We start from the raw sequence: 25,871 nt of genomic DNA, 5'->3' as shown, positions 1-25,871 counted from the left end.
ACAGCTCAATAGAGACAGCCTGTTTGGTCATCCCTCTACCCCAGAATTTGAATTCAATGACTAATTTTGCCATACAGAGCACCAGAGCAACTAACAACACTGTATTCCTACAAGACCAATGGGAACAGTGAGTAAAGGAAAGACCTAAGTGTTATGTCCAGTAGAGCATGGCCTAACCTCAGTTAAATACCTGAGTCCAGCCCGAGAAGGCATTATACACACTTCATCCATTGGAGATGTACTCAGAGCTTTATCACTGGCAGAGACCACTCACTGGGCACCAAAGCAGGCTTCACTGATTAAACCAGCTCGGCTTTAAACTCTGCCCCTCTTGTCCAAGGCAAAAAGGAAAAGACCAGTCTCCATGAAGGCTGAGGAGCAGAAGCCTGCATGAACAGGCTGAAAAGCAAGAAAAACCGATGCTAATTGAGTGAGCTCCCAAGTAATTGCAAGAGATTGGGTGGGGAAAGTGGGGAAGAGGGCAGGTTCCTCCCTTCGTGCTGATACAGACCTAGGAAGGCTTTGCAGCAAGGTGCCCGCTTGGAAGAAGAGAGGTTTGCAGCAAGGTGCCATGTCCAGAGCTACCCTTGGAACACCTCATCATTCCCTAAGTTCTCCTAAAGGCAGATCCTTATCTCCTCACGGACTTTGAACTGCCAAGCTGCAAGGGGCACTGCCTCAACAGTTGTGTAATAACTGGGCCTTTAGTCAGCCTTGTTGCTGCCTCACCTGCCAGCCAGGAGGGCCAGCAGGACTTCAGAACACAGGGTCATGTGCTGGAGAAACACCTTCCTATGGTCCTGCCTGCACATGCTGCCTCCTACCTGCCTGCAGTCATCCTTGCTCACCCTCACCATAAAATGTATATCCCTTCGCCTGGTGTGACGCCGCTGCCATTCCATGCACAGGTTCCTGTCCTCTCTGAGAGAAGCATTATTGAAGTGCATCACAGTAGGATTTTCTCTGAAGGTCTAAGATAGTTGCTCACAGTTCCTGAAACCTCTCCCCAGTTTGTGCCATGGTCTGCAGTACCCCAGAGGAGATGGATATCTCTGAGTCCCATCACAACCACATATTGCAGTGCCCTCAGCCCTGCCAACACCAAAATGAGTGAGATATGCCCAGTTCAAGGTGAATGTCCACAGTGTGGTCTCAGCCCTGGCTCCCTTTCCAGTCAGCAAAGAGTGGGTGCTGGAGATTTAGGAGAGACCAATCTCATCCTGGCATGGACACTTATTTTAGGGCTCCAGTGCCAAGGAAGGAACCCAAACACTCAGGTCATATAGACACAACCACAGTGCAGACACTCAAAGCCTTGGGTGATGATCAATGGCTCAGAGCTCACCCTGTCAAGATTACTAACCCACATCAGAAAGCCAGCTCTCTGCAGAGCCGTGGAGGCAAAGATGGCAGGGTCATGGGTAAAGTCTAGACCAACCACAGTCCAGGCTCACAAGACTGAATATTAAATGCTCCTTGCTCCCTGCTCCCTGTTTGCTACATACTGAGCCATGTTGAAACCTGTTCTTGCTTGTTTTGGACCACTCTTGGCTATCATAGCCAACACTGGCTCTTCTTGGGCACAGCACAACTGTTACTGCAGCTCCTGTTGACCTTCTTGGGATTGGTCCTATTGCAACATTTCCACCTGAGGACATCATGATGTCTAAAAAGGGTTCCCAACTTCTCTCTGTGTCCAGGGAGATTTCAACCATCAAACTGATGCTATTCAGCAATGGGAGACTGTAGGGTTGAAGGTGTCACCTCCCCCCAGGATACAGAAGACCTTGTGAGTCTGGGCATGAGGCACAGGACAGATGGAGGTGCTGCCCTGCCTGCACTGTGGCATCCAGAACCTCCCACGCTCGGAGGTATGAAAATGTATGGCAGAGCTTGGGTTGAGAGGAAAGTGAAAACCTTCCGAGAGAATGGAGAGGTTTAGGTTAGCTGTCAGAAGACATTTCTTCACTGAAAGGGTTCTCAAACACAGAAACAGGCTTCCCAGGGAGGTGGTTGTATCCCCATCCCTAGAGGTGTTTAAAAGATGTAGAAACGTGGTGCTGAGGAACATGGTTGAACATCAGACGTGGTAGAGTTAGGTAATGGTTGGACTCGATGACCTCAAAGGCCTTTTCCAACTGAAACGATGCTGATTCTATGGCCACCCCTCTCAGTGCAGAAAGGGGATTCTGCAACTCACTGCTCCAGGAGCTGTGCTGCCCTGCCTGAGCCTCTCCCTGGGCCGGATTCGGGGCAGACTTTGCTTTGCTTCTCGGAGAGCACAAACCCTGGAGTGGCAGCAGGGCAGCGGCTCTGGCAGAGCCGGGAAAGGGCTGAGTCACTCGCTGCCGGCGCCGGCAGCCGAGGAGAGAGCGTGGCGGCCAAACGGCCACCTGGAGCTTTGTCAGCTCCCTCTGAAAACAAAGAGGCAAAAAACCAGCTGGTGGCCTCGCCAGCATCCCGCCAGAGACCTTTGTGCTGCACGCAGCCAGGGAGTTCCCTGCAAGAGCAGGGGCTGTTTTCCACAGCGCCTCCCTGGCTGCAGGGGCTGGTTTCTCTTGCAACATCTCCCCTGGGGCTCGCAGAGCAGAGGAGGCTCCCAGCGCAACCGGGCAGCCTCCAGGGACGTGTCACGGCTGAGCTGGGGCTCGGTCCAAGGACCGGGGGCGGGAGATGATTAGAGACCTGCCGGCTCAGCGCTGGGAGAAGCACGGCGCAAGAGCTGCCTCCGCCTCGCAGAGAGAGCTGTGAGGTTGGCAGCGCTGCTGACTTCAGCCAGCGCTGACTCACCTGAACCAGGGCATCTCGTCTAGATATCGTGTGGAGACAGGGAGTAGCCATGCATTTAAATGAGCTTTGGTCCTTAAGGCAAACAACACCAGCTTGTTTTGCAGCAAGCAGGCAGCTGTAGGTGACAGAGAAGGACAAACAGACAGGTTTTGGGGTGCGTGTTCCATGGCACTCTTTTTGGGTGAATAAATGCTCAGCACTCAAAACAAGGGCTGTGATAAACAGCTTATCATGGACATTCACCTGGTGCTGCCAAATACTAGGGTCAAGCATCCTGGGGCTCTCACTGGGTTGCAAATCTGCTAGGCTGAGGGAGACAACCCAGCTCAGTAGTGCAGAGAGACACCAATCTAACTACTCCAGCCGTAGCCAAGTAACACGTCTGAGAAGCAAAGCTGAGTCCTTGTTGCAGCTCTTCCACGTGTTATATCTACAGTTTCCAATCTGGGAGGGTTTCAGGATAAAACCATGAGCAACTGTGCTGACCCCCGTAGCTGACCTTACTTTGAGCAGAACTCCTGAGGTCCCTTGCAGCCTGAACTACCCTGTAGCCATAAAATGATCAGGAGAAGAAAACATCTGATAGCACATAGGCTGCAAAACTGGGTCGCTGAAAGAGACTCCAAAGAGATACTCCCCTTGGGGCATACACCTACTCTAGACCCTGCAACTGTCTGCTCCACCTCCTTCTGTCACAGTTAAGATGTCCATAGCTGTAAAGGGAATTATGTCCCAACAGCACGCTCCGCACACAGAAAATCCAGTGTCTCTCTGAAGTGTGGACATCAGAACTGTGTGCCCAATTTCAGACTCCATCCAAAATGGTTACATCACTTCCCTTATGTGCAGCCCTCAGCCCGTCATCTGCTTTCTGTTGAGGGTTTCTACCATGGGATGCAGATTTGCTAAACTCAAAGTTCTGCAAAGAGATGTCTCTGGCTCCAGCAGCAGCCAGCATGTGACCTTACATGCCATGAAGAGGTTCAGCTGCAGCCCACTGTACTTCAATCTCCCAGCCCACCATCAGAGTCCATTTCCAGATGGCTGGGCTAAAATCTGCATGGAAACAGTTTCATAGCAAGTGTCCCTCTGGCTATCTGTCCTTGTCCACCTCATTTTTTCCCACTTCCCAGCTTCTTCAGGAGTAGTTTTGCCTTTATTTCCAGCTCACTGGTGGGGAAGGCTGTGTGGCTTTGGGCCTAGGACTTTGCACCGAAGAAACAGATCCTGTCACCAGTGATTCCCCATGGACTGCCACCATTTGAGATCTGTCAGCTGGCCAGCTCTTAGCTCATTTAACACATGCTCCACTCATGTGTGGTGCTTTTTCCCCCCACTGGAATGCCACGCTGTGCAAATCCAATACTTTGTGAGCATGCTGCGTTTGCAGTTGTGTTCATGAACTAACCTCACCATCTAAAAGAATGAAATTAAGTGGGTACCACAAGCCCCCCTTTTCCATAAACCCACATTGGCTGGCATTCATTCTGTATGTGTTCTTTATGCTTTTGTGAATCAGATTCTACGTCAGACTGTTGTTATTAACAATCAGCTTGTTATTATTAGCCTGACATCACTCCTAGACAGTCTGGCCCCAAAAGGCAGTTGAGCTGCTCAGCAGGCTCCTGAGGCTTAGCACCGTGTTCATACGGGTACTGGAGACCTGGAGAAGATATTGGCCCGTGCATCAAAGTCCTTGTGTCTTCCAAAGAGCCAAGTTCTAGTCATGCTAGAGTTAAGCCTGAAACAGGTGCTCTGTGTTTGAGAACTGATTTCCTTATTGCAGTCTGAAGGTTTGAGAAAAGCTCAGCTAGAAGACAGATATAATGGCAGCATCTAAGCTCAAGAGGGCACACTGCATCTGCTTATGGCCTTGCACAGCAGCCAAGTAGAGGAGGTGGTTCTATGGAGCCTGTCAGGGTACTCTGGGTGAGAGCTTAACACACCTCTCCAAGCTGTTGAATATGCACACCCACGGTGGCCTTGCAAACCCCTTTCTGTGTGAGAGCAGTGTGTTGTGGTCTTTGATCCTCAGACTGCAGGAGAGAGGGATCAGGCAGGGTGTGACACACAGCTGTAGGAAGCTATTCCTGCCCTGGGAAGTTTCAAAAGCAATAGCACCATTTCTAAAACATCAAACTCTACCCAAAACCAAGGGGTGAGGCAGCTAATCTGCTGAGAGTACTGGACCACACTGTCAAACTCCACTTGACAGTTTCCATACGGACCTTTCTGTTACCTCATCTCAGGGTTGTTTGGCAAGGGACTGCACTGAACCAAAATCATTTGCATGTTAAGAAACACCAGCACAAAGATCCAGCCGCCCACCCATACTGTCAGCCTGCCACCGCGGTAGAGAATCCCCATCCTTGAGGACACAGCCTTGAACAAAAGCCAGGGAAATAAAACAAAACAAGCTCCTCTGCAGCCTGACCTTTTATTGTCTGCAAGGGGCTGCCAAACCAAACTCTGCTGTGGGTTCTTTCCACTCCTTGCATCCCATCCGAGATTCCTCGCTGCCCTGCTACAGCTCACGCAGTCATAGCCCCTACTGTGTCATCAGATCTCCCCAGGAGCAAAGAAGGCAGTGGGGGTGCCCTTGGGGGTGGCATGGATGGTTTCTTCTACTTTCATCCATGAAGATGGTCCCTGAGGGGAAAGGCTTGGCCAAGAGAGGGATTTGCAGTTCCTGGCAGATGGTGCAGTGAGAAAAGTCGGAAGAGCAATGGCATCTTTTTTGAGGCTGTCCATGTTTGTAGGCCACAACAGGTTTAAATAATCTTCTCCCCTTCAAGGTCCATTTGGGACACTCTGAGAAGAAAAATCAAATGGAAAAAAAAAATAGAAAAAAGCATGTCCCTATAAATGTCTGGTGCCAGCTGCCAGAAGAAAAGCTTGGCTCTGGGCTATGCTTGCCCTTGTAGAGCCTGCCCTTCATATTTCCCCACCACCCCCTCAATTCAGCTCACAAACTCCTGAGGACACGAGCGGAGCTCAAGCATCTGCAAGACCTTCTGCTGGACATGGCAAGCTGTGCCCTCCCAGCCTGCAAGCACACAGCCAGGGCTTGCCCACATTAGACAGAGACGACTGCCTCTAATTAGCAGCAGATGACAAATCCAAGGGGGGAATATGACAACCCAGCAGGATGAATCCAAGCATTTTGCCCTTTCAATTCCCCTCCTCCCATTGCACATAACTGGACTTGCTCAGAACCGTCTTCTCCCGTGGCAATAAGCTGTCCCCCACATGATGTGGAATGAACTTGATGGCTGTGTTTACAGCCTCAGCTGGTGGACTAACTGAATGTGGTATTTGATACCCCTCCTCCTGCTGGGAATCAGGCGTTTTCCTGGCCTCTCTGTCCTGCAGGTAGTGGAAGGCGATGCCATGAGGTCTGCCCTGTTAGCTCACGGAGGGCTTCAGGTTTTGTTTGTTTATTTTGCTTTGGGTTTTTTGGGGGGTTGGTTGGTTGGTTGGTTTTGTAGGGGGTTTTGTTTCCTGGTTTGTTTGTTTGTTTGTTTGTGGCAATATTATTGTTGATTTCTAAGTGTTCTGTATGAAAATCTTCTAACCTGGGGATTCTGAGTTCGAAGGGTCCGTGCTTTTTTTTATATGCTTTTATGGTGTTGCTGATACTTCTGCAAGGCAATCAGAAGATGTTCTTACATCCACCAGGTGAGGAGAGGTTGCTGAGAAAGTCTTGTGTCGTTTTTGTAAGTGAAAACACGAGCCTGGCTAGGAGGCTAACCTTTTCACAGGACTAGCTCATCTCAGCACAAGAAAGGCATGAAAGAGCTGAACCTGCTGGGGGAGTGGGTCTAGAGTAGACCACAATAACGATCAGAGGGCTGGAACACCTCTACTATGAAGACAGGATGAGAGAGTTTGGGTTGTTCAGCCTGGAGAAGAGAAGGCTCCAGGGAGACCTTATTGTAGCTTTTCAGTACTTAATGCATCCTGTAAGAAAGGTGAGGACAGACTTTTCAGCAGGGCCCGTTGTGACAGGACAAGGGGTGATGGTTTTAAACCAAAAGAGGGGCAATTCAGGCAGTTTTTGTAATGAAGGTGGTGAAGCACTGGCCCATGTTGCCCACAGAGCTGATAGAATCCCCATCCATGGAAAAATTCTATGTCTGGGTGCACAGGGGCTCTGAACAACCTGACCTAGCAAAAATATCCCTGCTCACTACAGGGGTGGACTAGATGACCTTTAAAGTCACCTTCCAACCCAAACCATTCTGTGGTTCTATGGTCTCTGAGTGAGACTCATAGAGCACCTCAGGAGATCAAACACCTTTTATATTCAGCTGTCATGATTTAATTCAGACTGACAATTAAACATCACAGAACCACTTGCTCACTTCCCTCAGGCAGCATGGGGAAGAGCATTAAAAGTTATAAAGCTTGGGGGTTAAGATAAAGTCAGCTTAACAGGTAAAGCAAAAGCTGTGCATGCAAGCAAAGCAAAGTAAGAAATTCATTCAGCACTTTCCATCAGCAGGCAGGTGTCCAGCCGCCTCCAGGAGAGTAGGGCTGCATCACATGTAGCAGTTACCAGGGAAGACAAAATGCCATCATTTTGAATGTCTCCCCCTTCCTCCTTCTTACCCACCTTTTTGTTACTGAGCAGGACATTGTATAATAGGAAGTATCCCTTTGGTCAATTGTCCCTGCTGTGTCCCATCCCATCCTATCGTGCACCTCCAGCCCCCACGCTGGTGGAGTGGCGTGAAGAGTAGAAAAGGTCTTGACACAGTGTGAGCACTGCTCAGCAGTAACTAAAACATCCCTGTGTTATCAACACTGTTTTCAGCACGCAGCCAAAACACAGCCAAAATATCAGCTACTATGAAGAAAATAAACTATTCCGGTCAAAACCAGCACATCAGCCTGTGCTTTCCTTCTTCCCTTGCTCTTGCACTCCCTCTGCTGATCCAAATCTCCTATTAGAGGAGGGAAACACTAGTGCCAGAACCAAGCAGAGTGCAGGCTGAAAACAGCTGTGGAGCAAAAAATTAGCCAGCTCATCCCAGACAGAGATGACCTGAAGCTCGGGGGATAAAACAGAGAAACGGAGACATGGCAAACACGGTCCCAAAGCAGGAGCCTTCCAGCAGACCTAACCGGAGCATGGACCCTTTCAAAACATCAAATGCCTCCTTCTTGAAGCCCTCATCTGTGGACAAGCTGAAAAGTAGTGGCAGCTTCTTGAGTGAGCCATGAGTTCATCTACAGAGTAGTCTGAGGTAGAGCTGAGCTGCCTCTGCTCTACAAAGGTCATAGGATTCATGGGATAATTTGGGCTAGGAGGGACCTCAGAAGGTTTCTAGTCCAGCCTCCTACTCAAAGCAGTGGCAATCAGCCTAGGTTGCTCAGGACTTTCTACAATATGGTCCAGAAAGCTTCCAAGGATGAAGACCACACAACCTGTCCCTGTATTTGAAACTGTAATTCAACTAGACCTATCTCAGTCTCTCTGTAAGACAACACAAAGGTCTTGAGCTGGTACAGCCCAAGCTGTATCAGGCTGCAGACACTACTTCACATCTTCCTCTGCCACCACTAAAACTAGGTCCTTCTGGGCACAGAGGAGCTCATTGAACCTCTGGAAACAAGTGAGTTCCCAGGTTTAGACAGTAAAGCTGCCGATTCCCTTTCCTTGGTGCACTCACACATCAAACCAGCAGCCTCTACAGCTGTCTCAGTTATAGCAAAGAGACCACACAGCCATGGCTGGTACAGTCTCACCTTAGCAGGTCAGGCCCACAGACCCCTTTTCCCACTATCAGCAGAGAAAGGAGGCAAGGACTTCTACCAGTGTCAGCAGCTTTCCCCTTCAGCCTGTGCTCCTCCACCTCTCTTCATGGAACAAAGTTGTCCACTGCTCCCTTTTCCTCAACCAGCCTTGTGGTGACAGCTCAGGTCACAGTGGCTTTCTGCAGCCCAAAATACCTGGGAGGAGATGAGGTGGTAAAGGAGTGGGTAGGATTCACCATCCTATACCTTTTCCACACCATGACCTGTCAGTCTGTCTGTCTGTCATCCACCTGCCTCTATGGGTGCCTCTTGGAGCTTTAGGGTGAACTTCATCTCTGCCAGCCGTTAGATACCTACTGCTCAAGAAAGCCACACTCCAACTAAGAAGCCTTGTTGTTCCCCTTTGGAGGTAAGCTCTGCAGGCCAGAAGAAACATAACCCACAGGGGGGCAGTTAACCTTTCCCCAAACCTCTTTGTCTTTCATAAGCCAAAAAGATAAGAACGTAATGGGGCTGCTGGGAAGGAGAAGAGAAGCAGAGACTTGCTCTCTGTGTCCTTTCTAAGGTCCCCAAAGGAAAAGGTCTCTGACAAGAAGTTTATTTTCATTAAAATGACAGGCTCAGCTCAACCAGTCAAATAAACAAAGCAAGTCTGGAGGACAGCAAGTGCAAAAGGTCCTGGGTTATTTATAAAGGGCTTTTAAGTATATTAGGCCTAACACCAAGATAAATCAACCCTGCTAGGACTCCAGAGGCGTATCACATGTGGCTCTAGCTGTTGTCAGCTTTGTGCTGGGACATGTGTAGCAGCCTGTTACCGTCCAGTGCCTCCCTGCTTTTTCCCTAGCGACTCCCCTTTGAAAGTGAATCCACTGAGACCAGACAGACCTGCCTGTCTTCAGGACTGACCAGTTCAAATTCCTCAGGAGCATCCATATCCTTGTCACTGCATTCAACAGGTATTTTGCCACCCAGTGTGCTGTGGGAAGGTGAAGGACCCTGTTCAAGACAAGGTTTGGTCTAGCCAGCAGAGGTTTTCTGTGAGACAGGCTACTCAGTGGGGAGCGTCACCAGCTTCTACCACTGTGAACATCAGTTCAAACAAACCTGAAGGATTACTTCTCATCTGGGCAGAAGGCAGATGAGGATATTTGGGATCCTGTGGGACTTGCTCACGCAGCCAGTTGAAGACCCTGCAGTCCAACTGAATAAAAAGTGAGTCATTTGTCAAAGTGCCAGTAGGAGTTAGGTCTGCTGCCCCTGCAAGTCACTACTCTGGGAATCAAGGCAAGCCATAGGAGCAAAGGAGTCAGAGGAAGGCTCAGGGTAAAAGCTGGGTCCTTCACTTTGGCCCAAAACTCATAGAGCAGTTGGGAGAAATCGAGGGTCTGATTCACCTGACACAGAAATACTTTGTTTGCTGCAAACCAGTTCTTCACAGTGAGACCCTGGGCAAAGGCAGTGTGGGAAATGGCTACACGTTGGTCTGCTGCTGCCAACTCAACTTCTCTGTGTTTCAGATCACTCCTTAGAGTGGCATGAGCAAAGGAGAAGGGTTTTTTTGAGTCCTTTCTTCTTCAGTCCCATCAGCACAACTCTCTACCTTCCCAGATCCAGAGTCTAGTCTAAGTTCAGCACAACAGGACACGTGCAAGACTGCACAGAGCAGAAGTGGATTTCAGTTGGAGCCTGGCTATGGAAGTGTCTACATGTAACTCTGAAGAAACAGACTAGCTCTGTAGGCTTGGGTATGTTGATGGATGAGGAGCTCAACATGAGCAGGTGGTGTGCTCATGCAGCCCAGAAGGCAAATCATACCCCAGGCTGCACTAAGAGGAGTGTGGCCAGCAGGTCTGGAGAGGTGAGTCTTCCCTTTACTCTGCCCTTGTGAGACCTCACCTGGAATACTGTGTCCAGTTTTGATGTCTCCATCATAAGAGGGGCACAGAGCTGCTGGACTGAGTCCAGAGGAGGACCACAAAGATGATCTAAGGGCTGGAACACCTCTGCTATGAGGATAGACCAAGGGAATTGGGCTCATTCAGCCTAGAGAAGAGAAGACTCCAGCAGAACCTTTTAGTTGCCTTCCAATACCTAAAGGGATTCAACAGGAAGGCCGTAGAGAGACTTTTCATAAGGACGTTCAGTGACAGGATAAGTGGAGATGGTTTTAAGCTGAGGGAGAGTAGGTTCAGACTGGATCATAGGAAGAAGTTCCTCAGTAAGAGGATGGTCAGACTCTGGAACAGGCTGCCCAGGGAAGCTGTGGATGCCTCCTCCCTGGGGGTGTTTGAGGGCTGGTTAGATGAGGCCTTGAGCAGCCAAGGCTTGTTGAGGGGTGTCCCTGCCCATGGCAGGGAGAGTGAAGTAGATGATCTCTAAGGTCTCTTCCAACCTAAACTGTTCTGTGATTCTGTGTTTGCTGCATGCTGGGGATGCAATCCAGTGTTCTAACACAAGTGTTTCAAACCACACAAGGCATCCCCACTGACTTCCAAGTGCCACAACAGCAGAATATGGATGACCTATTTGCCCTTCCCTGCATACCTGTCAGGTATCCAGAGACATCCCAAACAGTACCTGATGTTTAGGCAGTTGCAACTCTGTACATCCCCAGAAACATAGGGAAAAAACAGTCCCATCTACTGCCTTGCACTGTAAATCCAGTCCCATTTCTAAGTCTCATTTCTGGCTTTTATTGCTCCATCTCCTGTATGAAAGGTATGTCACTGCCTGGGGAGGTGATGAAGTTCTTTCATCAGCACAAAGTCAAGACCAAGATCATAGGGAACAGAAGTGCAGAAAGAGAAGTAACCTGATTTGAGGAATCCTTGGGATTCACTTTTTGATGCCAAGTGTCTCGGCTGTTTTCAATTTATTGCCATTAACTGTGGTTTAGTAACACTCAATAACTGCCTAATTGGTCTGAACTAATCAACTCCATACAGCCCAGAAGATGCCAGCTGGTGACCCCCTGCCTTTCTGAAAAGGCTGTGGGAATTGTCTGCAAGAACAATTGTTCAGCAGGAAAGATAAGTTTGCAAAATCAAACTTTGTTGTTAAAAAGGTTCTGGTTTCACTCAAGTAGTTCCATCTTCTTTCTTTGTTCATTTTTCTTCCTGGAAAACTCAAATCAAATACTTTCATTTGGATTAAGTTTAGTGACAGAGGTTTGCTTTTCACTTTGTGCCGTGACACCCAGAGCCCCAGCAAACTCCTTGCTTCAGCTGAGCTGTGCTGCTGATTCCAGTGGACATGGCTCCCCCTTCCCTTTAGCCAAACAAGAAGCAGATGAATGTATTGAGAGTGGGGAAAACAAAAATTTGGCTATTGGCTTTTACATAGGGACTTCTGCCGTCTCTTTTGCCCCTGTGAAGCTAAAATGTTTGTTGTTAGATACAAAAGTTAAAATATAATCTGTCTCCGCATTTTGTCAACCACATAGACTCAGATGCTCCCTATGGAAAACAGGGATTGGACCTCTGCTACCAAATTCTTTTCTTTCTTTTCTCCATCCCTGCACTGTTTGATGGCCAAAATATTTCTGAGGAGAGAATCAGGCTAGAAAGTGCCGAGGCTGAAGGTGATCTTTCCTTGGGCCATTCAGTGCAGCACTGCCCAGCTGGAATCAGCCATAGCAGCGTCGCTCTTGGCCAGCTGTAAACCCCGCGGGGAGAGTTTCGGTGCCGGAGCTACTCCCCGGCCGTGCACTCCCGGGACCGTGCAGCAGATGGCGCTGCCAGCCCATCTCCGGCTCCATCACTGCCTCGCCGGAGGGGCTGCTCGCAAGCACCTCTGAATCCTTCGGCTGGGGGTTTTCACATGGCAGTGGCTTCTACCTGCTGGACTGCCCGAGTCATGCAGGTGTCCCGGTGCGATGATCCACGGTAAGGTGTCCCTTGTTAGGCACTCTTGGCCGTATCTGGTCCAAATCCTGGGAGGTACAGAAAGATAGAATCATAGAATCGTTTTGATTGGAAGATACCTTTAGGATCATCAAGTCTGAGCACTAACACCGCCAGTTCAGCACTAAGCAATGTCCCTCATCAGCGTTCCTACCTGTCTTTTAAATACTCCAGGGATGGTGACTCCACCACTGGCCTGGGCAGCCTGTTCCGCTGCCTCACAATGCTCTCTGTGAAGAACTGTTTTTCTAATATCCACTTTTTTTTCCCTAATATCCAACCTAAACCACACCTGATGAAAATCAAGTCTCAGGTTGTGCTGGGGGAAGTATAGGCTGGATATTAGGAGGAAGTTCTTGCCAGAGAGAGTGATTGGCATTGGAATGGGCTGCCCAGGGAGGTGGTGGAGTCACCGTCCCTGGGGGTGTTGAAGAAAAGCCTGGATGAGGCACTTAGTGCCATGGTCTGGTTGACTGGATAGGGCTGGGGGATAGGCTGATCTGGATGATCTTGGAGGCTGTTTCTAACCTGCTTGATTCTATGATTCTATGATTTCCACTTGTCCTATCAGTTTCCCTTTGTCTTGTCAAGATAGATAATGGTTTAGTGGTGACCTGGCAGTGGTGAGTTAGCAGTTGATGACCTTTGAGTCTTTTCCAATGGAAACAATTCTATGATTCAGTGATGATCTGGAGAGATAGATAGGAGAGAAAACAGCCATCACTATGTTCAGGACAAAGAACCATTTATAGAGATGAAACCATGTCTGGATATGAGGAATCAGAACAGAGTGGAGATAGAAGGTGCCATGGAAGATGCCAAGAGCAAGATCAGGACTAAGCAGCACAACCCACCAAGGAACAGTCCTCTCCATTGTCTTAATAGATATTCCCCACCTCAGTGGGTTAAAAGCATCTTGTACAGAGTCTTGACAAATGCTCATGTCTCTGGTCGCTGATCTCTGCCCCCACATGCTGCATCACTGACCTTGCAGTGATGCTAAGCAAGTTTTGCTGCCTCTGAGCCTTTTGTTGCTCCCCTCCAGCAGCTCCCAGGGGCCTAGCACTGGGAGATGGGCTGCATCCACCACAGCCTGCCTGGCCATAAACATTGTCAACACGCTGATATATGTTCCCAGTGCTCCCAAAATCTGTCAGGGAGCTGCTCAGCAAGCAACAATTGGATTTACAAAGCTTGCTCCTGGATGGGAAGTGCTGGCAGCTTGACAGGCCAGATCCTTCACATGCTGGTTAACTTCTGGCCTTGCAGAATCACAGCCATGCAACCCAAAGGACTTGTCCTGCTGCAGTGGGTGGCAAGTAGAGCTCCCACCATCAGCTCTGTAGCTCAGGTTCTGGCCGTGCATTGGCTTGGGTTGCGATGCAGCATAAGCGGGGCCCTTGGCTGCATATGGAAATGCCTCCTTGTGTAGACACAGGCAGCATGATGAGCAAAGTTGGACACAAAACAGGCCTGTCAAGACGTTAGCTGACAAAACTGATTTTTTTCTGCACAAACCTCTGACATATTGTCTTGAAAAGCAGCCAGCAAGCTGGGGCTGTCCCCATCATCATACAGGGGATAGACAGATAAAAATGTGTGTTTGAAATATGCAACTTTCCAGCCTGATCCTTTTCTGTCCCACATTTTACATTTGTTTTTTTAAAACCTAAACAAGACTGGAAACATGATTCACCTGGTCAGAGAGGAGCCCTGTCTCACTTGCACCCATAGAGGAAGGGTAGGTTCAGGAGGAGGCAGGCAGGAGGTGGCTGGGTTGAGGAAACCAGTGTGACCTCACTGACAGACATGCTTTTGCCATTGCCTGCTCTGTTAATAATGACCTGCTTTATGCTGCCACAGATCATGGGTGTTAGGGGTTGGGATGGACCTCCATAGATCACCAAATCCAATGTCCCTGCCAGAGCAGGACCATAGAATCTAGCACAGGTCACACAGGAATGCATCCAGACAGGTCTTTAAAGTCTCCAGAGGAAGACTCCACAACCTCTCTTGGGAGCCTGTTCCAGTGCTCCGTGGCCCTTACAGTAAAGAAATTATCCCTCATGTTGAGGTGGAACTTCCTGTGCTGTAGTTTGTGCTGTGCTGTGGTTTGTGCTGTGGTGGTTTGAAAACCCTAGTCACAGCCAGTAGAAATTTCCATCCCCACCTTGCCCCTGCAAGTACAGCCTGATCCAAGGGGAATTCTGCAACAGTACAAAAATATGTTCTAACACTAACATGTGCAAAGCTTTAGACCAAGCTGTCAAACAAACCCTGATCACTCATTGTTTAGCAGTTGTGGATCCAAGCTACATAAATCAGTGACAGAGTACACTGGGAATTTGTCCACCTTTCTCTTCTGGAAATACTCAGGGAATGTAGACATGATGTGCTCAGTGATCCTGCTCATCTCTCCAGCCAATCAGGCAGACGTGTTAGCAGATGGTGCCAATCCTCTATATGACAGGACCACAGTATCACAGTATCACAGTATCACCAAGGTTGGAAGAGACCTCACAGATCATCAAGTCCAACCCTTTACCACAGTGCCCAAGGCTAGACCATGGCACCAAGTGCCACATCCAACCTTGCCTTGAACTGCCCCAGGGACGACGACTCCACCACCTCCCCGGGCAGCCCATTCCAGTGCCCAATGACTCTCTCAGTGAAGAACTTTCTCCTCACCTCGAGCCTAAATCTCCCCTGGCGCAGCCTGAGGCTGTGTCCTCTTGTTCTGGAGCTGGCCACCTGAGAGAAGAGAGCAACCTCCTCCTGGCCACAACCACCCTTCAGGTAGTTGTAGACAGCAATAAGGTCACCCCTGAGCCTCCTCTTCTCCAGGCTAAACAACCCCAGCTCCCTCAGCCTCTCCTCGTAGGGCTGTGCTCGAGGTCTCTCACCAGCCTCATCGCCCTTCTCTGGACACGCTCAAGCATTTCGATGTCCCTCCTAAACTGGGGGGCCCAGAACTGAACGCAGTACTCGAGGTGTGGTCTGACCAGTGCAGAGTACAGGGGCAGAATGACCTCCCTGCTCCTGCTGACCACACCATTCCTGATGCAGGCCAGGATGCCACCGGCCCTCTTGGCCACCTGGGCACACTGCTGGCTCATGTTCAGGCGGGTATCAATCAGTACCCCCAGATCCCTCTCTGTCTGGCTGCTCTCCAGCCACTCCGACCCCAGCCTGTATCTCTGCATGGGGTTGTTGTGACCAGCACCATCTGACAAGGAGAAAAGTTCAGAGAAGGACCACAGAGGGCAGGATGCAGGCAGCTTGGAAGTGGGTACCTGCCCATAATTGTCTCTCTCCCTCTATTCAGCGGAGTAGGTGACAAAATGGTTTGTTTATTCTCAGAACATCTGAAGAACTTCTGACTAAAAACAACAACAACAACAACAATAAAATAAAAATAGTAAGAATGGCCAAGTGTCAGTGTTGGCCTGCCTTAGTTCTGCTGAAAACCTTTTTCTGGATTCAAAAGCATATTTACTGCAATCTCTACATTCTTCAGCTCAACAGGGAAAGAAGGTTGAATCCTTAATAAAGACTTCCTTCCTCCCAGTGTTATTTTTTCATTGGATAAAGATAGGCTAAAATGAACATACATTACTGGTAAAGACTTTAGAACACCTTTCTCCTGTCAACACTCCACATAACTTCCTTGATTCTTAGGAAACTACTCCTCAGTTTCTCCAGTTCAGCTTATCTGATCTCAGATGGCAGACAAAGACAGGCTTTGTCATTAATAAAATCTGCAGACCTTCAGAAATAAAGTATTCTGAACTATGTTCCTCTGATCTCTCTGACTTGTAGAACTGCAGTTTGCCAGTCCTGGTCAGATGAGGTTTCTCCTGCCTTAACTCCTGTCATGTTGCAGTAGTTGCACATCTTGTGCAGCCATGTTCCTATGATAAAGGTTTGTCACAGCAGTGTGCCATGCAGCAGAAACATCTCTCTTTGGAAAAGGATTGATGATTAGGAGTGGACCAAAGCTGACAGCCCACATTACCTTCATGGTTATCCCAGTCCTCTCCAGAAGAGGACAATGCATGGAGCTCACTCTTTAAACAGATATCAAACACTTTTGGACATGGGTTCATGGCACAACACTGATTAGTCTGATAAGTGGCAGAGGTACTTGCTGTTCAGACAGGCTTGCTTTGGAGCCCTCATCCACCTCAGAGATAGAAGAGGAGGGCACTGGGTCAAGCCTAGAGACAGATCTCAGGTGGCCTGCAACTCAGATTTGTTTTCTGCATTGATTTCCTTCCTTGCAGCAAGAGAAATATCACCAGTAGGTTGCTCAATGCTCTCCAGTTTGTTCTTTGATGTATATAAAACTGCATTTCACCACCCTTTGGTGGGTATCTCCCCTGTCTCCTTCTGCTCCCTGTTCCCAAACAGAACTGGAGAAAAATGTTGTTCTCCTCAGCCTTGCCCCCAGCAGAGTTCTCAAAGCAGCCACCAAAAGCTGGGGACAGGTTTGCAATTCACTTGTTTAATGTATTTAACTAACTTAGCCTTTTCATCCTCACCTGCCTTTGCTGACCTTGTGACAGTTTTCTACCCTGGCCTGGTAGCCCATGGGTCATGTTGCAGCCCAAATCATCTTTGTTACAACCCAAACTCACATCACTACCTCAGCCCCTGTTCTCCCTCATGAAAGAGCAAACACCCTTTGTAGCTACCAGTAGAGAGGTGTGCCAGATCTTCCCATGACCCTGGGAGGCTTCAAGCACATGACTTTACCCTACAGCACTTTATCATCCTTCTGAGTCCAATCGCTGTCCCAAGTTAGTGACCAACACGGCTGAGGTCTCCCTCAAGGGAAAGGAGACAGAGGTGCTAAGGGATATTATTGCACTGACAGCTGGATTTGTACATTCTTTGTCTGGTCCAGACATCACTTTTTACAGCTCATTGCTCTGCTTTCTGTCTAAGCTTGCTCCTCCTCCCTCCTCCCTCCTCCCTCCTCCCTCCTCCCTCCTCTCTCCTCTCTCTTCATGTATAGATATTTTATTGCAAACACTCTGACTTTTACGACCGGATTTTTCACGCTCTGACCCACTTCCCCCATCAATTATTTTGTCGTTTTTACTGTCAGCTGCTGCAGGATAAAAATAACAAGAGCCAGGTTTCATGAACTGGTCTTCATACTTAGGGTAACCTGCAGACAACAAGGGGGAAATTACATTGAACAACCAGACTACTTGTCAGGAAAAGCAGCTGCTAGTATTATTCAGGATGAAGAGCACAGTGCATTGTAATTTACTATTCAGTTTAATCCTGGTCATAGAATTGTTTCATTTGGAAAAGAATTTTAAGGTCATCAAGTCAAACCACTCTCTAACTCTACCAACTTTGGTGCTAAACCATATCCCCCAGCACCACATCTGTGCATCTTCTAAACCCCTGCAGGAATGGAGATTCAACCACCTCCCTGGGAAGCCTTTTCCAGTGTTTGAGAACTATTTCAGTGAAGCAGTTTCTTCTAATATCCAACCTAAACCTCCCCCCCATGCAACTTGAGGCTGTTTGCTCTTAAGTCCATTTCCTCTCATCCTATATGCTGTTCTGTTCTTTTTTGAAGTCCTCTTCTTCTGACTGAAGAGTGGCTGCCTCTTCATTAAAGAGTCTCAGGTAGTGCTCTGCAACCTGTGCTGGAAGCAAACAGATCCTCTTCAAATTCCCCAGTGAGACTCTGCTCCCATCAGAGCTGTGCTCTGTCCTGCTTCTACAGAACCATGAGGACCCATCAACCCCTCTCCCAGGCTATCCATGGTGGCTGATGTAAAAGGCATCATGTCATGAAGTTAAATCCAGAGGAAAACTCATCCGTTCCCTGGAGAAGGTCATAGATCCAGGGCAAGAGGGTCTTGCCTCACAGCTTCATACCAGCAGGGTTTCATTAGGAATGGGAAAATCTCCAGAGCCAGAAAAGGCAGCTGGTTCTCTTTGGCTCAGTCAGTCCTTGCTGCACCCTGTGAACTTTGCAGCAAAGAAATCAGAATAATCCCTGATTACACCCTTGGAGCATCTAATGAATGACCAGAAAGGGAGTCTCCTTTGCAAATGTTCATAAAACCCTCAGGAGCTCAAACAGCTATAGCTGACCCTGCTTTTATTCTTATCTCAAGCCCAACAATTGCTATTTCCAAGTCAAGAAACTTAGTCACGTAGGGAAACGCTCCTGGGCTCACACTGTAAGGCTAGCTCTTATACCAAGGCACCATTGGTGCAGGCCTGGGCATGACCAGGGACAGCTGGCACTCTCCTAAACGATTCCACAGCACAAAGAGCAGAAGTTAGTGCAGGGCTTTGTCCACCAGACAACTGTACAAAGCCACTTCAGGTTAGATGTATGGAGCATTTGGTAGCACAGATGTGCCTAGATCATTCCCAGTGCACTCAAGGTAGTGTAAAACTCCCTGGCACTGGCAAATTTACTATTGTAAACATAGGTGACAAGTGCAGATGAGCTGGCAATATATCTGATGCTCTTCTGGCCTGAGTATTACTCAAACGGTAGAGCTTTGTAGGATTATTCCTTATGTGATCAGAAGTCAGTGTTAGAGTCAGGGACTTTGCTGGTTTTCATGTTTACTTACAAAAAAATCTAGTGGAACTCATCCTTCACAGCTGTGAACCAGAAGATCTGCTCTCTGCTCAGCTCTGTCTCACACTGCTTGTCCTCCGTACTCAAAGCTGTTCTCCTGGCATCCTACACAGACCAAAAGTTTAGTCCTGGTGTTAGAAGATTCAAGATACCTCCCAGTCTGTGCCTTTCACTGCTTCTGCCTTCTGCTTCTCTGGCTGTTTGTATTCCCCAACAGATCTTCCTTTTAAACCTTCCACAACAGACCTTCCTTGGCTGGATCTCAGAGAGCAGAGGGAGGGCACAATCAGGCACTTCTCCACAGAAGAAAGCTGTGAGCTGCTGTTTGGGCACCAGTCCCAAAAGCAGCCTGGCCTTCCTGGCATGGCAGAGGGGATGGCAGCATCCCATTAGCCATGATGAGATCTCAGTGACTACCCTGCTCGTGGAGGCATAGATGCAACAAAAAAAAAAAAAAGTCTCTCTCAGTAGATTGATATTTTCTGGTAGAATAAAATCCAACTCTAAAACCCAGCCCAGGCACCAGTACTCCAAGAAGAGAGGACACAAAAAGAATTTCACTCTAGTGCAAGCATCTAATAGTTTGACATTAGCTCTGAGTCCATCATTTAAGCTTTTTCTCTTGTTACGGTCCAAACAGACCATCCCATGTAGATTGTACCTGAGTCTTTTCAGCTATTAACTGTTTCTGGTTAAAAAAATCTTCCTATAAAGATGAAAAAAAAATCCTTGAAGTCAATCCAAAGCTGCCTCACAGTAAGTGAGGACTGACTTTGTCACAGAATTCAGTTTCTTCCAGGAAAAGAAGGACTTGATTTACAAGATAAAATGTTTCTTTTGACAACCATAAAATCATAGAAAAGTTTAACTTGGTAGAGACCTTCAAGACCAACCATTAACCCAGCAATGCCAGGTCACCACTAAACCATGCCCCTCAGCACCACACCCACACATCTTTTGAATCCCTCCAGAGGTGGTGACTCCACCACTTCCCTGGGTTCCTCCCCTTCTGTGAAGAGAACTTCGCAAATACCCAACCTAAGCTTTCCCCATCATAACTTGAAGCCATTTCCTCTTGTCCTGTCACTTGTTACTTGGGAGGAGAGACTGACCTCGACCTGTCTACAACCTCCTGTCAGTGATTGTAGAGTGGGAAGGTCTTTTCTGAGCCTTCTTTTCTCCAGGTTACCTCAGCTGTTCCTCATAAGCCTTGTGCTCTAGGACACCGGGAAATCATTCCTCAGTGCTTTTTCAGAAGCATACAAGGCAATGTGGTACAGCAGCTTATAAACACCTGGATAAAGCAGCAGTTCATCTCCAGGGATACAACTTTCATTTATATTACCAACCAAACAAAAATGCCACAGTTGCACTGGATTTTTCATTCATGTTAGAGTGAGAGTCTTTGACAAAATGACACAGTTGTGACTCTGACAGCAAAGCCTTTTCCAGGTTGACAGGAAAAAAAAAACCCATCCTTTCCAATTTAGCTCCAGATCAACATATGCATAATTTTTTGTTTCCTAGAAACTGAAGCTTTCCAAACATGGTGCACAGAATTGGCATTTTATGAGTTCCACAGCCAGTAGCAGCAAATTAGAAGTAGATAACCAATTGGGCTACATTGCAGCAGGCAGCATCCACGTTCCCCTGCTCCTGGGGTTGATCACTAAGTGAACTCACCCAAGGCTCGAAAACTGGCAGGTTCAAGAGTTCCTGGCCCATAATCCTGGCCAGGTTCCACTGAAGTCTAACCTTGGAGCCAGTAAAATCACTTTAAACATGAGGTTTTTTTCAAATGAAGAATTTCATGTTTGCTGGATTAGTATTTTCCCATGACCCTTTTACTTCAGCAAAGAGAAGAAAATGAGTAATTCCAGTTGCTACACTAGGTCTTTTTTATGCCTATCCTTGATTTTACATGGACTTATGTGCAACCTCTCTTACTCAAACAAGAGCCAAGCATGCGTAATATAACCAGAGAGCTACTAAAAGTAGTTCACATCAGAGGTGTGCTGGAAATAGGAGACAAAACCACAGATTAAAAATAGCTTCAACACAGATGTAGCCAAGGTTGAAGGCTGAACTGAATAGCAGCAATTTTCAGGTAAGCAAGTTCCAGGGCACAGGTGCCTAAATAAAGCATTACAAACACTGGAGGTTCGCTTTAAATTCAAAGAAGTTCAAGCACATTAATGTGAAGAAAAGCAAAAATTAGGGTAGCAAAAAATATTAACTCTGCCCTCTAGCAAGCCCACACAAAATCCATTTCTTGATGATAGGCACTCTAATTCTATTTGTAAGTCATCAGACCGATTCTGGTGCTTGAGGCCACATTTGATACGTTTCTCTTTTGTGATGGAGTTCAGGCAAAATGAACAAATGGTCGTCAAGAGCTGTTTAAAAAGCAGTTTTGCAGTAATATATGTAGGCAGTGGAATTTTCTTGGAATAACAGTTGTATTGCTGGAGTTGTTTAAATCTAGATGAGGCACTTGAGAACGAAGCAAAGAGACAATCTTGTTCTGCTCCTGCTGGGGCATGTGGACAGGATGACCTAACAAGTCTTTCCCATCTGCCATCCCCGTGGTTCTCTGAGAAATTAAATCCCAGGAGACCCAGGGCCTGATCCTGAGAGGTGAACCCAGTGGACTAGACTTCACCCTGCTTAGGCTTACTATAAATAAGTTTGTGTTGGGGCCAATTACTGGCATTTGCCTCTTTCTCAGTCCTTTCAGTCAGACCCTCTTGGCATTTAACGATGTGATTTTTCCAGCAATATATGGATTGCTTTCACTTCCATGTTTTTCCCAGCTGTCTGACTCAGAAATGTGGGCTGACTTGCTTAAATCTAGAGTGCCTTTGCTAGAGAGATGGGCACTGATATCCCAAAAAAAAAAAAAAAAAATCCACACCCTAATTTTGCAAATATTTGTGCAAAGGAAAAAATGAATCTGCCTCTCACATGTCTACCCGGGTTGCTGAGTTTATAGCGAGTATGCCAGCAGATGAGTTTTCTGGCAGGAAAACTGGCATAAAAAGCACTCAAAAATATTTCAGGAGGGTTAATTTTCATTGCACAGTCCTCATCCTAAGTGTCATTAATCTCATCAAAGATCAGAAACATTACTGTTTAATCTGTGTACCCTACAAAAGTTAACCAGACATGAAACTGTCACTAGCTGAGAAATATTTACTACAACTCGATGAAAAATAATACCCAATAATGTGCACAATCAAGAAAACCTTCATCCCCTAGGGGACAAATTGAAAACAGAAAAGGAGGCTAAGTTCCTGGCATGTGTTATTTAACTGAATTATGTTCTCAGCCTTCATTTCTTTTTTTTTTTCATAGGTGCCTTCCAATCTGGGGAAAGAATTTGACCATATTTTAAAGCTCTTCAAAAATTTCAGTGGGAAAAGACTTATTTGTATGGAATCCACCATCTTCTGTCAGACTAGCAAGCTGCCATTTCTCATGGAGTAGTTTCAGACAGAAGAAATGCACCAGGGTAGATATTTCAGTCAGTCTAGTGGAAGTTGGCAATCAAGTCCAGAATAAGTTGCTGAGAATTTGACAATTATTTGCACTCAGCTTTCAAACACAGAAGTGGAACTTTAAATATGCTAAGAATTGCATGATGTTTACAGAAGATGGCCCTTTTTTAACCTGCACATCTAAAAGCTGAAGCTTCTAGCACATCAAAATATCTTCCCTACCTTCTGGCACTGTTAAGAAGAGCTGCAGCAGTGTCGATGCCAACCTGCTGTGTCTGGCAACTACCAGAATATGCCTTGGGTTCATTCTCCTTCACGTCCCCCAGGCCAAATGTCATCAAGATGTCAATGGCACCAAAACTGTATTGAACAAAAAAGATGGCATCTGATAAGGAGAAAAGCCTCAAAATGATGTTCACCAGCACATATGCATACTATAAATTCTTCAGCAAAAGTGGCTAGGAGAATTTTCCTGGCCTTTTCCCACCCACACAGAGGTCTGAATCCTAGCCAGAATTCCCTACATCTGTTCCCTAAGAATGGGGTAAGGTACTTTGTTGCCTCATGTAGAGTCCTCCACAAATCAATAACGAACACTTCAGCCACATGACATCCGGAAAACAGCTCCTTGTCACCTCAGCACAAGATATAAATAAAGGAGTCTTTGAGTGTACAGGTGAGCTGATTTTCTCCTTCTGCTTCATTCACCAGTTTCCACTTGTCAATACCTATTCACTTTCCCTAGGGCCACAATCTGGTTCATGGTTAGCTGGAAAAGCCACTGAGCGACAAGAAGATTGGAGGTGAAAGTCCAAGCTGAATGAAGAAAATAGGATCCTGGTGCCCTGACATAAGATAAAGACCTGAGGACATTCCTGAAACTTTGCACCCTTTTAGGTATGGATTGATTTGTTTCCATCTTGGCCAGGACTACATCTTGCATCTGAAGACGAGGCAACAAAGAGAATGTTCTCCCTGTCCCAGTGTGATTATCTTGATCATCCCTATCTCCTCCACTCAAAGCCTATGTCCTGGAAGGTGCTGAGTTCTTCTGGTAGAAAAGCAAGGCATTTTCTTCCCACATCCACACGATCTCAGCCTTTCACAGCTGGACCATATCCAGGGCTTCCACCCAACCTATGTGGGCTGTAGTTGACTTCCTTTTGTAATAATAAGGTAACAATTAAGGATTAGACACACATTTGTGGCAAAGACCAGGGACAGACTGGGGAATGACTCCATGTAAGGAAGAAACAACTGCATGCTCCTTCTCATAGGTTTCTTCCCCCACTAAGATGGAATGCAGGTAGATCATCAGGTCAACAAGCAGACATGAATCCAGGGACAATTTCATCTATTGCCAGTCATGGTCACGACAGTGCTGTCATCTCTGTAACTCTCCAAAGCAGCTGGCTATAGAAAGCTCTCACCAGCACAAGCTTCTTGACACAGCTCTGAGAAAGCTGTCACAGGAAGCACACAGAGCTACCCAGCCCACCCAAGACATACAGATGCTGTCTACAATGGCAACAGTGTGAGCCCTGTCTTTAGTTCTGTCTATGCAATGCTTTGTCCTTTCCAGAGTGACTGGCTCCAAGGCAAGGAAGCTGATATCAATTTATCTGAGCCCTTGGAAGAGCCAAGGATTGTGACTAGGCAGCAAGGGTAAAAGGAATTAGTGTTACTTTGTGCCCAGTAGATTTCTTTTAAACCTCTGGCCATGAGCAGAGACTAATCCTCTTCAAAGGAAGATCATGTTCAGTCAACAGCAAAAAGCTCAGTAATTTCAGTAGTAGCGGGGGGGGGGGAACATGTAATAAAAAAGATCAAAGAAGGGAAGAAAATTCAGTTGCCATAAATGTGCCTGCAAAGACTTTGTATGACCTAACTTCGTCTGTGCCACCACAGACTGTCAGTCCGCATACGAGTGGGTGGTCAAGGCAGCATTCACAGCAGGGCAGATGTATATCTATGAGCTGCAGAGCACCAGTACTCTCCTGTGCTCAGCAGGCAGGTCCTGTGTGTTGATATGCTCCATGTTAGGTAGTGCTTAGGAGACACATGGACTGGGCCAATCCATCAGGCCAGATGCAAGAAACAGATGAAAGGAAGTCAGGCGTGAGCCTGGGAGCTTCCCAACATTGCCACACAGCACCAGCTCCCAGTGGTTGCTCGTTCTCTGTTGATTTCAGGTATGTCAGCATTATGTCGTGCTGATGACACTGTGCAGAGGAAAGTGAAAGTACTGGGAAGGTGGCATCTGGGTATTATTTAAAAACACAGCTTTACTCTGGTGTCTTTATAGCTCAGGAAAGGGAGTAGAGCACAGGTTCCAAGGCAGCTTGCAAGACAAGAAGCCTGGAATCAAGAGCTTTGGACAGCAAAACCAGGCTGTTTTGCTAGGAGCTTTGTCAGCCCAGCTGGCTCTGCTGACATGCTAGCATCACGCAATACTCCAAGGAGGGTCTGGACTATAGTCCCACCATAAGGATAATTACTCTCCATTTGCATTATTCCATAGGCGGTCTGATGGGACAGAAATGATTCCTCATTTTGGCTATTTGCAAAACCTGTCTCTTGAAAATCCTAAATTAGGACCTTGGAGATACTACTGCTTTCTTTTTATGCAACTTCTTTTTTTCTTTTTCCAGGGGAAGAAGTCTTGACAAGCTGTTGGGGGAAAGAGGAAGAAATATGCCTTTTAAGATGAGAGACAGAGGTACGTGCAGCATGAGCTCTCATCTTTCTGAGCTGTGGCAGTCAGGAGAAGTATTAGGGCATTGGATTCTCAGGCATTCATCTCCAACTCTTCCATAAACAGAATTCTAAGCCATCAAGCAAAGGATTTGTCTCCCAAGGAATTTAACATTTTTCTTGAGTGATCTTCAAAGGAAAAGAGTGTAGTTCCAGAGCTGGACCGCTTTCTTTAAGCCATCCTCAAGGTTGATGTCACCATGGGTAAACAAAGCAATTCCAGGGCTAAGCGTGACAAAATTGGCAAATTCTTCCTCACTTTGTATTGAGAGCAAAGAAAGCTTCTGTTCATCTGGCCAGAGGGCTCTTTGGAAAGTGGAACAGATCTTGAAAAATCCAGGATGACCTAATTGCTGACCTATATTGTCACAAGAGTGCCATCGTTGCCTCAGTGGGTGAGAAAAGCCCCAAGACAACTGTATGCAAGGCTGTCTCTTACCAAAGTGAGGGTGCTAAAGGAATCAAGAAGTTGTGGCTATGGCAGAGCACAAGCAGAAGTCCAGGGCATTATTCTAAATAACAAACTAATGTTGTGTTTTCTTC

The 25,871-nt window shown here is 47.2% G+C and overlaps 1 long non-coding RNA gene across 2 annotated transcripts; it reads right to left on the bottom strand.

Moving 5' to 3' along the window:
* Positions 1–5,214: 5,214 nt before the first annotated feature.
* On the bottom strand, positions 5,215–23,278 carry LOC135181311 (uncharacterized). 2 transcript variants are annotated; one of them, XR_010304818.1, is made up of 4 exons: positions 22,797–23,278; positions 19,070–19,182; positions 12,390–12,484; positions 5,215–5,601 (listed from the first exon to the last, which is right to left on the bottom strand). It is a non-coding gene; the product is annotated as an uncharacterized LOC135181311 (long non-coding RNA). The 2 variants fall into 2 exon arrangements; XR_010304817.1 differs by lacking the exon at positions 19,070–19,182.
* Between the last annotated feature and the right edge of the window lie 2,593 nt (positions 23,279–25,871).

This window comes from Pogoniulus pusillus, chromosome 14, assembly GCF_015220805.1.
Source record: "Pogoniulus pusillus isolate bPogPus1 chromosome 14, bPogPus1.pri, whole genome shotgun sequence".
Classification (NCBI taxonomy): domain Eukaryota; kingdom Metazoa; phylum Chordata; class Aves; order Piciformes; family Lybiidae; genus Pogoniulus; species Pogoniulus pusillus.
The sequence above is the reverse complement of the archived record's forward strand: the minus strand, read 5'-3'. Positions and strand labels throughout refer to the sequence as shown.